The sequence below is a fragment of the Diorhabda sublineata genome, chromosome 4, assembly GCF_026230105.1.
Source record: "Diorhabda sublineata isolate icDioSubl1.1 chromosome 4, icDioSubl1.1, whole genome shotgun sequence".
Taxonomy (NCBI): Eukaryota; Metazoa; Arthropoda; class Insecta; order Coleoptera; family Chrysomelidae; genus Diorhabda; species Diorhabda sublineata.
Genome location: NC_079477.1, coordinates 1,318,988 through 1,334,691, shown reverse-complemented (window position 1 = coordinate 1,334,691; position 15,704 = coordinate 1,318,988). Strand labels below are relative to the sequence as shown.

The 15,704-nt window shown below is 33.3% G+C and overlaps 1 protein-coding gene across 1 annotated transcript in view; it reads right to left on the bottom strand.

Moving 5' to 3' along the window:
- The window catches only part of LOC130443487 (dorsal root ganglia homeobox protein), a 106,253-nt gene extending 91,217 nt beyond the window's left edge, over positions 1-15,036 (bottom strand). Inside the window, exon 1 of the mRNA XM_056778155.1 lies at positions 14,875-15,036. The gene's annotated coding sequence lies outside the window, so the exon portion shown is untranslated. The remainder of the gene's footprint in view (positions 1-14,874) is intronic.
- Positions 15,037-15,704: the final 668 nt, after the last annotated feature.

Sequence of the window (15,704 nt, the reverse complement as noted above, 5' to 3'; positions counted from 1 at the left end):
TGGTTTTTCTCAATTTTAGGTCTCTGTTCATAGAAAAAACAGTTGTGATTACATTTTGTGATGGTTTTTCTCAATTTTAGGTCTCTGTTCATAGAAAAAACAGTTGTGATTACATTTTGTGATGATTTTTCTCAATTTAGATCTCTGTTCATAGAAAAAAACAGTTGTGATTACATTTTGTGATGGTTTTTCTCAATTTTAGATCTCTGTTCATAGAAAAAAACAGTTGTGATTACATTTTGTGATGATTTTTCTCAATTTTAGGTCTCTGTTCATAGAAAAAACAGTTGTGATCACATTTTGTGATGGTTTTTCTCAATTTTAGGTCTCTGTTCATAGAAAAAACAGTTGTGATTACATTTTGTGATGGTTTTTCTCAATTTTAGATCTCTGTTCATAGAAAAAACAGTTGTGATTACATTTTGTGATGATTTTTCTCAATTTTAGATCTCTGTTCATAGAAAAAACAGTTGTGATTACATTTTGTGATGATTTTTCTCAATTTTAGATCTCTGTTCATAGAAAAAAACAGTTGTGATTACATTTTGTGATGGTTTTTCTCAATTTTAGATCTCTGTTCATAGAAAAAACAGTTGTGATTACATTTTGTGATGGTTTTTCTCAATTTTAGATCTCTGTTCATAGAAAAAACAGTTGTGATTACATTTTGTGATGATTTTTCTCAATTTTAGGTCTCTGTTCATAGAAAAAACAGTTGTGATTACATTTTGTGATGATTTTTCTCAATTTTAGGTCTCTGTTCATAGAAAAAACAGTTGTGATTACATTTTGTGATGATTTTTCTCAATTTTAGATCTCTGTTCATAGAAAAAACAGTTGTGATTACATTTTGTGATGGTTTTTCTCAATTTTAGATCTCTGTTCATAGAAAAAACAGTTGTGATTACATTTTGTGATGATTTTTCTCAATTTTAGGTCTCTGTTCATAGAAAAAACAGTTGTGATTACATTTTGTGATGGTTTTTCTCAATTTTAGATCTCTGTTCATAGAAAAACAGTTGTGATTACATTTTGTGATGGTTTTTCTCAATTTTAGATCTCTGTTCATAGAAAAAACAGTTGTGATTACATTTTGTGATGGTTTTTCTCAATTTTAGATCTCTGTTCATAGAAAAAACAGTTGTGATTACATTTTGTGATGATTTTTCTCAATTTTAGGTCTCTGTTCATAGAAAAAACAGTTGTGATTACATTTTGTGATGATTTTTCTCAATTTTAGGTCTCTGTTCATAGAAAAAACAGTTGTGATTACATTTTGTGATGATTTTTCTCAATTTTAGATCTCTGTTCATAGAAAAAACAGTTGTGATTACATTTTGTGATGGTTTTTCTCAATTTTAGATCTCTGTTCATAGAAAAAACAGTTGTGATTACATTTTGTGATGATTTTTCTCAATTTTAGGTCTCTGTTCATAGAAAAAACAGTTGTGATTACATTTTGTGATGGTTTTTCTCAATTTTAGATCTCTGTTCATAGAAAAAAACAGTTGTGATTACATTTTGTGATGGTTTTTCTCAATTTTAGATCTCTGTTCATAGAAAAAACAGTTGTGATTACATTTTGTGATGGTTTTTCTCAATTTTAGATCTCTGTTCATAGAAAAAACAGTTGTGATTACATTTTGTGATGATTTTTCTCAATTTTAGGTCTCTGTTCATAGAAAAAACAGTTGTGATTACATTTTGTGATGATTTTTCTCAATTTTAGGTCTCTGTTCATAGAAAAAACAGTTGTGATTACATTTTGTGATGATTTTTCTCAATTTTAGATCTCTGTTCATAGAAAAAACAGTTGTGATTACATTTTGTGATGGTTTTTCTCAATTTTAGATCTCTGTTCATAGAAAAAACAGTTGTGATTACATTTTGTGATGATTTTTCTCAATTTTAGGTCTCTGTTCATAGAAAAAACAGTTGTGATTACATTTTGTGATGGTTTTTCTCAATTTTAGATCTCTGTTCATAGAAAAAACAGTTGTGATTACATTTTGTGATGGTTTTTCTCAATTTTAGATCTCTGTTCATAGAAAAAAACAGTTGTGATTACATTTTGTGATGGTTTTTCTCAATTTTAGATCTCTGTTCATAGAAAAAACAGTTGTGATTACATTTTGTGATGATTTTTCTCAATTTTAGGTCTCTGTTCATAGAAAAAACAGTTGTGATTACATTTTGTGATGATTTTTCTCAATTTTAGGTCTCTGTTCATAGAAAAAACAGTTGTGATTACATTTTGTGATGATTTTTCTCAATTTTAGATCTCTGTTCATAGAAAAAACAGTTGTGATTACATTTTGTGATGGTTTTTCTCAATTTTAGATCTCTGTTCATAGAAAAAACAGTTGTGATTACATTTTGTGATGATTTTTCTCAATTTTAGGTCTCTGTTCATAGAAAAAACAGTTGTGATTACATTTTGTGATGGTTTTTCTCAATTTTAGATCTCTGTTCATAGAAAAAACAGTTGTGATTACATTTTGTGATGGTTTTTCTCAATTTTAGATCTCTGTTCATAGAAAAAACAGTTGTGATTACATTTTGTGATGGTTTTTTCTCAATTTTAGATCTCTGTTCATAGAAAAAACAGTTGTGATTACATTTTGTGATGATTTTTCTCAATTTTAGGTCTCTGTTCATAGAAAAAACAGTTGTGATTACATTTTGTGATGATTTTTCTCAATTTTAGATCTCTGTTCATAGAAAAAACAGTTGTGATTACATTTTGTGATGGTTTTTCTCAATTTTAGATCTCTGTTCATAGAAAAAACAGTTGTGATTACATTTTGTGATGATTTTTCTCAATTGTAGGTCTCTGTTCATAGAAAAAACAGTTGTGATTACATTTTGTGATGGTTTTTCTCAATTTTAGATCTCTGTTCATAGAAAAAACAGTTGTGATTACATTTTGTGATGGTTTTTCTCAATTTTAGATCTCTGTTCATAGAAAAAACAGTTGTGATTACATTTTGTGATGGTTTTTCTCAATTTTAGGTCTCTGTTCATAGAAAAAACAGTTGTGATTACATTTTGTGATGGTTTTTCTCAATTTTAGATCTCTGTTCATAGAAAAAACAGTTGTGATTACATTTTGTGATGGTTTTTCTCAATTTTAGGTCTCTGTTCATAGAAAAAACAGTTGTGATTACATTTTGTGATGATTTTTCTCAATTTTAGATCTCTGTTCATAGAAAAAACAGTTGTGATTACATTTTGTGATGGTTTTTCTCAATTTTAGATCTCTGTTCATAGAAAAAACAGTTGTGATTACATTTTGTGATGATTTTTCTCAATTGTAGGTCTCTGTTCATAGAAAAAACAGTTGTGATTACATTTTGTGATGGTTTTTCTCAATTTTAGATCTCTGTTCATAGAAAAAACAGTTGTGATTACATTTTGTGATGGTTTTTCTCAATTTTAGATCTCTGTTCATAGAAAAAACAGTTGTGATTACATTTTGTGATGGTTTTTCTCAATTTTAGGTCTCTGTTCATAGAAAAAACAGTTGTGATTACATTTTGTGATGATTTTTCTCAATTTTAGGTCTCTGTTCATAGAAAAAAAACACCGAAAATACACTTTTTATATGTTAGAAAAAATATTAACGGTACAAATGTTTTTCTGATGCTTCGTTATCATCTCCCAGACTCAATTCCGCAAATTTCAATTAAATTTAACATCATATAACTGAAAGATTTTTTTTTCTTAGTAATTGCTCGAGACCACCCGATAGATTTTTGGATAATTATAAGCATGTCTACTGCTCGCTTCATGATGTCACGTATCTACCAAATTAACTTAATCAGAATTAATTTGTTGTTAATTTAACTGATGCTCGCCACGGCGTAGCATAATATGAACTTTGTTACATAAGATCGTCCGTCGTTTGATTTTCCGTTCAAAAATATTCATCGATAAGATAAAATTGTACAAAAACTTTTTGCTCAAACCTGGTAACAAACTTTCGAAAGTTCAAAGCCGAAATGATGCCGAATAAACTCGAAATTGAATAATCCAATGAAATCGGTACAAAATGGTCAATTTGCGAAGACCGAAAACTCCCTTGGACCTTCTAAAGATACCGTTTGTTAAGCCAAAATGTTCAAACATAAATCTCCAATTTGAAGATGGACTAGACCGTTTAGTAACCACCAAATAATCCTGATTCGATTCCAATGGATATATTTTCCTGAAAAACATTCTTAATAATCTAAGTTATTTGTTCAAAATGAGATTAAACGTGTATTTTTGGAGTTGCGCGACAAAGCTTTCCGCTTTCCCGTTTCTGACTTTGAAAATCTAGCGGAAAGTGAAAATTACATCGCATACGTATGATTAGGGTCTAATTCGTTAACGTGTAGCCCACACTAAGGGATATACATCCACTCCCTAATAAAATTACCCAGGAGCCCCTATGATCGACTTTCACATATACAGGGAAATGCCGTACAATTCAGTAGCCCGAAAATTTTTGAGGAAACGACTGAATTTCTAGTACAAACTTTGTAATTTCCCACAAAAATTATATTCTTGAATACAATTAGTTGTTATTTCATAAAATACGTATGGAAAGATTTCGAAAAAACCTCCAGTTTATTCCCAATCGAAGTTTTTTGGAAACGTCAATGTCAAATGTCGATAAGACGCGTGACTGACACCCGTACGGCGCTGTCATTGTCAAATCCGTTTGACGTATATGAAGTACCAACTTTCCAAAAGACTATCCGTCAAATTTTATGAATTTATCATTGTTATTAAATAAATAAATAAACTTTCCTATAGAGTTCTAGACAGAACCGGCTTAAGGACAAATTTAGCGAACTTGTTCGTAATAATACGAATCAAAAAATGAAAATAACAACAGAAACAGAAAGAAACGAAGTTGGGAAGGTTATAGAAGATAGGTTTCGACGAGAAGGACCGCTAGAAGCAACGATTAGTAGCGGGCGAATCCCGTTATTAAATTATCGTCATATTTAGTTGAATATTTCCGTTTCCGCATTTATTAAATTGAAAATAGGTGAATAACCCTGTAAATTCGGAGCGATTCACACTACTGGCGATACAACAGAAAGCGTAGAATGAAACGAATAGTGTAAAGAAGCGAGAGGGAATGTATTAATCGCCCCGGGTATATCGACGGTCGTCGTCGCTGATATAATCCACTTATCCATGTATTTCCATGCCTAATGACTAATTTAACTAATTTGTTTAACCGTTCAAGATTTCAGTTATTCGAAAGAGTTGGCAACCTTGGTATGTAGTTACTTTTGAGGTTATGTATCAATCACTCAATGACATTATTATTGTTTCGTATAAATAAAACCGGAGACGCATTTTCGTCTTTGATTACATTAATTCTTCGTCAATTAAGATATTCAATAACCGACTTAATAAAATACATATCAATCGATGGATCAATTATTGAATGAATTGGTCGTAGAAATCACTTCGTAAATTATACACTCAGAAAACAAATTCGATAACAAATTCGAACATAACCTAACTATCTATGTACGGGTAACGTATACGAGGTCCGGTTATTAAATAACGTTTTCCCGTTGATCGAAATCTTTACAAGATTTGCAGTTTTTTGCTTTACTGCTGCGCAGATAACGCGTGGTGTAAAATCGGGTCGTTTTTTGCGAACTCCTTGATATTTTGACCGTCTGGAACCGATTCGGTCAACACGAAATGTCGAAAAAACGATCAGCATTGTTTTGAATTTTGTTTCGGTCGGAGTTTTTTCTTAAATTAAGTTATTTAATGACCAGACCTCGTACACTGCGACCTACAGGATCTGCGGGTGTGATACTAGGGAGCCCAGTGTCTACAGGTTTCTTTCTTTGCGACTCCAAAACAAAAAATTTGAAGCATCATCCACATTTAGAGACGTTATTGATTAAATACTGACGATTTGGGTTCTGGAAGGTCTCCAACAATAATTTGATATCATTTTTGGGTTCCATTTGATCTGATGACGATTTTCCATCGAGGAAATGTCCCGATGGAACCTTATTAGCACTCGCAAAACACATTTTTTTGTCATTTTTGAGTTTTATTGTTTTAATTTAGTTATTTAATAACCAGACCTCGTACATTGCGACTTACAGGATCTGCGGGTGTGATACTAGGGAGCCCAGTGTCTACAGGTTTCTTTCTTTGCGACGCCAAAACAAAAAATTTGAAGCATCATCCACATTTAGAGACGTTATTGATTAAATACTGACGATTTGGGTTCTGGAAGGTCTCCAGCAATAATTTGATATCATTTTTGGGTTCCATTTGATCTGATGACGATTTTCCATCGAGGAAATGTCCCGATGGAACCTTATTAGCACTCGCAAAACACATTTTTTTGTCATTTTTGAGTTTTATTGTTTTAATTTAGTTATTTAATAACCAGACCTCGTACATTGCGACCTACAGGATCTGCGGGTGTGATACTAGGGAGCCCAGTGTTTACAGGTTTCTTTCTTTGCGACGCCAAAACAAAAAATTTGAAGCATCATCCACATTTAGAGACGTTATTGATTAAATACTGACGATTTGGGTTCTGGAAGGTCTCCAGCAATAATTTGATATCATTTTTGGGTTCCATTTGATCTGATGACGATTTTCCATCGAGGAAATGTCCCGATGGAACCTTATTAGCACTCGCAAAACACATTTTTTTGTCATTTTTGAGTTTTATTGTTTTAATTTAGTTATTTAATAACCAGACCTCGTACATTGCGACTTACAGGATCTGCGAGTGTGATACTAGGGAGCCCAGTGTCTACAGGTTTCTTTCTTTGCGACGCCAAAACAAAAAATTTGAAGCATCATCCACATTTAGAGACGTTAATGATTAAATACTGACGATTTGGGTTCTGGAAGGTCTCCAGCAATAATTTGATATCATTTTTGGGTTCCATTTGATCTGATGACGATTTTCCATCGAGGAAATGTCCCGATGGAACCTTATTAGCACTCGCAAAACACATTTTTTTGTAATTTTTTAGTTTTATTGTTTTAATTTAGTTATTTAATAACCAGACCTCGTACATTGCGACCTACAGGATCTGCGGGTGTGATACTAGGGAGCCCAGTGTTTACAGGTTTCTTTCTTTGCGACGCCAAAACAAAAAATTTGAAGCATCATCCACATTTAGAGACGTTATTGATTAAATACTGACGATTTGGGTTCTGGAAGGTCTCCAACAATAATTTGATATCATTTTTGGGTTCCATTTGATCTGATGACGATTTTCCATCGAGGAAATGTCCCGATGGAACCTTATTAGCACTCGCAAAACACATTTTTTTGTAATTTTTTAGTTTTATTGTTTTAATTTAGTTATTTAATAACCAGACCTCGTACATTGCGACCTACAGGATCTGCGGGTGTGATACTAGGGAGCCCAGTGTTTACAGGTTTCTTTCTTTGCGACGCCAAAACAAAAAATTTGAAGCATCATCCACATTTAGAGACGTTATTGATTAAATACTGACGATTTGGGTTCTGGAAGGTCTCCAACAATAATTTGATATCATTTTTGGGTTCCATTTGATCTGATGACGATTTTCCATCGAGGAAATGTCCCGATGGAACCTTATTAGCACTCGCAAAACACATTTTTTTGTCATTTTTGAGTTTTATTGTTTTAATTTAGTTATTTAATAACCAGACCTCGTACATTGCGACTTACAGGATCTGCGGGTGTGATACTAGGGAGCCCAGTGTCTACAGGTTTCTTTCTTTGCGACGCCAAAACAAAAAATTTGAAGCATCATCCACATTTAGAGACGTTAATGATTAAATACTGATGATTTGGATTCTGGAAGGTCTCCAACAATAATTTGATATCATTTTTGGGTTCCATTTGATCTGATGACGATTTTCCATCGAGGAAATGTCCCGATGGAACCTTATTAGCACTCGCAAAACACATTTTTTTGTCATTTTTGAGTTTTATTGTTTTAATTTAGTTATTTAATAACCAGACCTCGTACATTGCGACTTACAGGATCTGCGGGTGTGATACTAGGGAGCCCAGTGTTTACAGGTTTCTTTCTTTGCGACGCCAAAACAAAAAATTTGAAGCATCATCCACATTTAGAGACGTTATTGATTAAATACTGACGATTTGGGTTCTGGAAGGTCTCCAGCAATAATTTGATATCATTTTTGGGTTCCATTTGATCTGATGACGATTTTCCATCGAGGAAATGTCCCGATGGAACCTTATTAGCACTCGCAAAACACATTTTTTTGTCATTTTTGAGTTTTATTGTTTTAATTTAGTTATTTAATAACCAGACCTCGTACATTGCGACCTACAGGATCTGCGGGTGTGATACTAGGGAGCCCAGTGTTTACAGGTTTCTTTCTTTGCGACGCCAAAACAAAAAATTTGAAGCATCATCCACATTTAGAGACGTTATTGATTAAATACTGACGATTTGGGTTCTGGAAGGTCTCCAGCAATAATTTGATATCATTTTTGGGTTCCATTTGATCTGATGACGATTTTCCATCGAGGAAATGTCCCGATGGAACCTTATTAGCACTCGCAAAACACATTTTTTTGTCATTTTTGAGTTTTATTGTTTTAATTTAGTTATTTAATAACCAGACCTCGTACATTGCGACTTACAGGATCTGCGAGTGTGATACTAGGGAGCCCAGTGTCTACAGGTTTCTTTCTTTGCGACGCCAAAACAAAAAATTTGAAGCATCATCCACATTTAGAGACGTTAATGATTAAATACTGACGATTTGGGTTCTGGAAGGTCTCCAGCAATAATTTGATATCATTTTTGGGTTCCATTTGATCTGATGACGATTTTCCATCGAGGAAATGTCCCGATGGAACCTTATTAGCACTCGCAGCACAGTTTTTCGTAATTTTTGAGTTCTGGTTTGTTAGAAAATGTTGGGGATGAGTTTGGGGGGTTCTTCCGTAAAATAATGTCATAATGGTCCACCAAATGTGGGCGATTTACGTTTGGGTCAAACTTTTTTCGTATAATTATTTTTCTGATCGAATAGTTTTGAATAACCGAGCTCCCAGTATCTAAAACGAACTGTTTTCAATATTTTTTTCTTGGTGTAACCGATTTCGTCGATCCGGTTCGATTAGCCTCGTAAAAAAAACAATTCGTTTGGTTGCACTGCTTTATTAACAATACCAGTACCCACATAATTAGTTAATTGAACGATCGGTTCAGAAATGTCTGATGTTGTGACTTCAACAGCTACACACATAAACTTTGATTAGTTTTTTCTTTTTAGACGATTATTAAATTCGAACCAGCCCCGTACCGAGATTAGATCGTGGCTAATTCGGCATGAATAATTGAGATGTATATGGGGGTTGTATAATTCCACTGCATCTACATTAAACACCAGTTCTATGTGACTAATTAGATTAGGATCTACCCCCATATCTACTTTTTACATCGGCGCTAATTGTACCGAAGTCGACGAAAGGATTATACCATTTGCATAATTCACTATTATAACCCTTATAAAAACAAGGGTTTTCCCAGGTTTCCCCCTTTTAGGAAACGCCGAAATTCGAGCCGATACTTCACATCAACCTCTCCGATCCTTCGGGACAAAATTAATCCGGTTTTTCTGGGAATCCAACAGATTTCGAACGGTATGGATGCTGGTTACTTCTCTACGACGTAATTCTTCTTGTTTGTCCCGCCGAAAGCAGCTGCTCGCATTCGGTGCTGCTACATTTTGATCCGACGGTATTTTGAACGGAAAACTTCGTCGGTTCAATCGACTGCAGTGAATTATCGTTAAATTACACTATTTGGATAAAACGATTCGCTAAATATTCAATTAGGGCTTAACAAACATTGTTGTCGGGATGAAATATCAATCCTCGGACGATCGTTAATGGCGTTGTGCGTCAGTGGCGGCCGAAAATATAAATAATTGTTTTTCCAACGAAGGAATTTAGTTTCAAATCCTTTTATTGACCACCCAGTAGTTTTCGTCTGTGTTATTTACCAGATATTTCTCGTCCCGCGCTATAACTACTAATTTTCTTACACCACCCGTAACATAGTTCGTAATAATCACTCAAACTAACCTCAAAATTCCCGTGTTTGACGTACGTTGACATGTCGAAACGAAGATCTGTCACGTGACCTTTATTTTACGAATAAAAACATGGCGGGTTTTAAGAAACGGATTCGACAAATTTTTGATGATTGTTATCATTTATCACGGTTTTTATATTAACTTTGGGGTAATTTGTGCCGCTACTGTTGTACATAAACAAATAAAATGAATTTAACGCTGATCTGATGTCAAATTTTCGAGAATCGTTATTACTTTCGATGGATATTGAATTATGTAATCACGGTGATTGCAAACCATTCAATCTTGTTGCCAACATCCGGATCAGTAATTTCTGTATTTCGCATAATAATTTGTTATATTGATAACTTGTATCATTACAAAATGGTGGCATGACTTCGACTTAACCAATATTTTAAAGGTTAGAAATTATGTACGAAATCAGTTATTCGATTGCTTTTATTTGACTTAAACTTTAGTTTCGACGGAAAAAAATCGTTGTTTCAACATTATATACGAGGGTTGTTTCTTAAATTTTGAAATATCGTCTTCTACCACGGAAATGCGAGCTGTCACACGTCAATTCAAACAGAAACGTTTTTCAGCTGTCAAAACTTCGAATTGACGGTTTATCTATGGAAAGATCGATTCTGGGCCATTTTGGAAACATTTTATCTGCGTTTCCTATTGTATTTAATGATTTCTATGATTCTGTCAATTTTATAGGGCAAATTTATATAAATCGACGACGTATTTCGTCAAAACACCCTGTACACATAATTCTGTGTTTTAAAGGTTAGAAATTATGTATGAAATCAGTTATTTCACAGCTTTTATTTGACTTAAACTTTAGTTTCGACGGAAAAAATCGTTGTTTCAACATTATATACGAGGGTTGTTTCTTAAATTTTGAAATATCGTCTTCCACCACGGAAATGCGAGCTGTCACACGTCAATTCAAACAGAAACGTTTTTCAAACTGTCAAAACTTCGAATTGACGGTTTATCTATGGAAAAATCGATTCTGGGCCATTTTGGAAACATTTTATCTGCGTTTCCTATTGTATTTAATGATTTCTATGATTCTGTCAATTTTATAGGGCAAATTTATATAAATCGACGACGTATTTCGTCAAAACACCCTGTACACATAATTCTGTGTTTTAAAGGTTAGAAATTATGTATGAAATCAGTTATTTCACAGCTTTTATTTGACTTAAACTTTAGTTTCGACGGAAAAAATCGTTGTTTCAACATTATATACGAGGGTTGTTTCTTAAATTTTGAAATATCGTCTTCCACCACGGAAATGCGAGCTGTCACACGTCAATTCAAACAGAAACGTTTTTCAAACTGTCAAAACTTCGAATTGACGGTTTATCTATGGAAAAATCGATTCTGGGCCATTTTGGCAACATTTTATCTGCGTTTCCTATTGTATTTAATGATTTCTATGATTCTGTCAATTTTATAGGGCAAATTTATATAAATCGACGACGTATTTCGTCAGAACACCCTGTACACATAATTCTGTGTTTTAAAGGTTAGAAATTATGTACGAAATCAGTTATTTCACAGCTTTTATTTGACTTAAACTTTAGTTTCGACGGAAAAAATCGTTGTTTCAACATTATATACGAGGGTTGTTTCTTAAATTTTGAAATATCGTCTTCCATCACGGAAATGCGAGCTGTCACACGTCAATTCAAACAGAAACGTTTTTCAACTGTCAAAACTTCGAATTGACGGTTTATCTATGGAAAAATCGATTCTGGGCCATTTTGGAAACATTTTATCTGCGTTTCCTATTGTATTTAATGATTTCTATGATTCTGTCAATTTTATAGGGCAAATTTATATAAATCGACGACGTATTTCGTCAAAACACCCTGTACACATAATTCTGTGTTTTAAAGGTTAGAAATTATGTATGAAATCAGTTATTTCACAGCTTTTATTTGACTTAAACTTTAGTTTCGAGGAAAAAAATCGTTGTTTCAACATTATATACGAGGGTTGTTTCTTAAATTTTGAAATATCGTCTTCCACCACGGAAATGCGAGCTGTCACACGTCAATTCAAACAGAAACGTTTTTCAGCTGTCAAAACTTCGAATTGACGGTTTATCTATGGAAAGATCGATTCTGGGCCATTTTGGAAACATTTTATCTGCGTTTCCTATTGTATTTAATGATTTCTATGATTCTGTCAATTTTATAGGGCAAATTTATATAAATCGACGACGTATTTCGTCAAAACACCCTGTACACATAATTCTGTGTTTTAAAGGTTAGAAATTATGTATGAAATCAGTTATTTCACAGCTTTTATTTGACTTAAACTTTAGTTTCGACGGAAAAAATCGTTGTTTCAACATTATATACGAGGGTTGTTTCTTAAATTTTGAAATATCGTCTTCCACCACGGAAATGCGAGCTGTCACACGTCAATTCAAACAGAAACGTTTTTCAAACTGTCAAAACTTCGAATTGACGGTTTATCTATGGAAAAATCGATTCTGGGCCATTTTGGAAACATTTTATCTGCGTTTCCTATTGTATTTAATGATTTCTATGATTCTGTCAATTTTATAGGGCAAATTTATATAAATCGACGACGTATTTCGTCAGAACACACCCTGTACACATAATTCTGTGTTTTAAAGGTTAGAAATTATGTACGAAATCAGTTATTTCACAGCTTTTATTTGACTTAAACTTTAGTTTCGACGGAAAAAATCGTTGTTTCAACATTATATACGAGGGTTGTTTCTTAAATTTTGAAATATCGTCTTCCATCACGGAAATGCGAGCTGTCACACGTCAATTCAAACAGAAACGTTTTTCAACTGTCAAAACTTCGAATTGACGGTTTATCTATGGAAAGATCGATTCTGGGCCATTTTGGAAACATTTTATCTGCGTTTCCTATTGTATTTAATGATTTCTATGATTCTGTCAATTTTATAGGGCAAATTTATATAAATCGACGACGTATTTCGTCAGAACACCCTGTACACATAATTCTGTGTTTTAAAGGTTAGAAATTATGTACGAAATCAGTTATTTCACAGCTTTTATTTGACTTAAACTTTAGTTTCGACGGAAAAAATCGTTGTTTCAACATTATATACGAGGGTTGTTTCTTAAATTTTGAAATATCGTCTTCCACCACGGAAATGCGAGCTGTCACACGTCAATTCAAACAGAAACGTTTTTCAAACTGTCAAAACTTCGAATTGACGGTTTATCTATGGAAAAATCGATTCTGGGCCATTTTGGAAACATTTTATCTGCGTTTCCTATTGTATTTAATGATTTCTATGATTCTGTCAATTTTATAGGGCAAATTTATATAAATCGACGACGTATTTCGTCAGAACACCCTGTACACATAATTCTGTGTTTTAAAGGTTAGAAATTATGTACGAAATCAGTTATTCGATTGCTTTTATTTGACTTAAACTTTAGTTTCGACGGAAAAAATCGTTGTTTCAACATTATATACGAGGGTTGTTTCTTAAATTTTGAAATATCGTCTTCCACCACGGAAATGCGAGCTGTCACACGTCAATTCAAACAGAAACGTTTTTCAAACTGTCAAAACTTCGAATTGACGGTTTATCTATGGAAAGATCGATTCTGGGCCATTTTGGAAACATTTTATCTGCGTTTCCTATTGTATTTAATGATTTCTATGATTCTGTCAATTTTATAGGGCAAATTTATATAAATCGACGACGTATTTCGTCAGAACACCCTGTACACATAATTCTGTGTTTTAAAGGTTAGAAATTATGTACGAAATCAGTTATTTCACAGCTTTTATTTGACTTAAACTTTAGTTTCGACGGAAAAAATCGTTGTTTCAACATTATATACGAGGGTTGTTTCTTAAATTTTGAAATATCGTCTTCCATCACGGAAATGCGAGCTGTCACACGTCAATTCAAACAGAAACGTTTTTCAACTGTCAAAACTTCGAATTGACGGTTTATCTATGGAAAAATCGATTCTGGGCCATTTTGGAAACATTTTATCTGCGTTTCCTATTGTATTTAATGATTTCTATGATTCTGTCAATTTTATAGGGCAAATTTATATAAATCGACGACGTATTTCGTCAGAACACCCTGTACACATAATTCTGTTTCATATTATCGATTTATCGATCATGGATAAGTGAGATAATCGAGTGGAATCGAAACATTCGAGTTAGTATTAAAGCTAACGAATTTTTGAGCAACTCGTATACTTATATAATAATTTTAGAATTACCCGGTAGTTTAATAACCTTATTATATACAAACAAACGTAACGCGTTCATTTAAAACAAACGAGAACATCCTGTATGGTGTGAATTAAGTGCAAACTCGATTGCGACATTTTAAACAGATTTGGGGAGCCAACAAACAATTTACAAACATTATTTCATCAATTAAACTATTTTTCCTTATTTCTATTATCAAATTATAAAAAACTAAATACGGATTTTCTGAAAATTATCTTTTTTTACTCTAGTTGCTTTCCAAGCTTCGAAATAAACGTTTCGTTCCAAATTTCCAGAAGGACTGTCAGTTGTCATTTAATCTCGTCTAAAACGGGCTTAACGTAACGTTTTCTATACCAGCAACGTTGTCAAATTAATTTTACCGAGCTGATTATCTGATAAAATTGTGAGCGTTGAAAATACAAACAGGTGGCGATTCGAATACCGCATTGGATGAACGACAAAAGTTTTATACGGGAAAAAAATAAAACAAATATTTTCTGTACCTTATGTGTGTCCCCGAAAATCGTGATGCTGGATTTGGGGTAAACCCCCGCGTCTTCACCAAATAAAAAATAACACTCGCTTCGAATTGTTAAACACGTATCGAAAGTTTAGTAAAAATGGAAGCACGCCGAACCCGTTCGTCCAGAAAAACAATCGTCGACTGCTTTCGGATCATTTATCAGATAAAACATGAGATTAAACGTTGCTAGGGGAGGCGCGAATGCAGCATCTCGAGAGCATGCGTATGTACGGATAGGCGGGACTTAATCCGAAGAAGACTGAGACCACAGATAGAAATCTGTTGAAGGGGCGGAGCCAAGCGCAGGATCGGCACAGCTCCATTTGAAAAATCATAAATTTAAACGTTGCAATTTATAATTGTTTATTTCCAGTAGAACGAATTATAATTAATGTCTTGTTCTTGTGAAGAATTAGAGTTGATTAACACTTAAAATGTTCTAGAACACTATAGAACTTTCCCCCTATGCTCAAAAATAATCATTACGAAATATTAAGCTAGCAAAGGGAAGGGAGAAGGTTTTGGGTTTTTCCAATATCAGGTATATCGGGGAGGATTAATATAATTGTATGATATTTGGACATTAAGAAGGTTATTTGCAATTTCCTGCGGTCAGGTGGTGCAAACTGGTGCAAACCTTCAAATTCTTGAGATTTTTGATATCTATGAGAAAAATTCGATGATGTATCCCATATATATCATCGTTAAACTGTTAAAGTATGAAATAATCATTCTTTGAGGCTAGCTAAAGATCAAATTAACAAAAAACTTGAAATAACGCCTTGTTTAGATCGAAAATAACAAAAATTT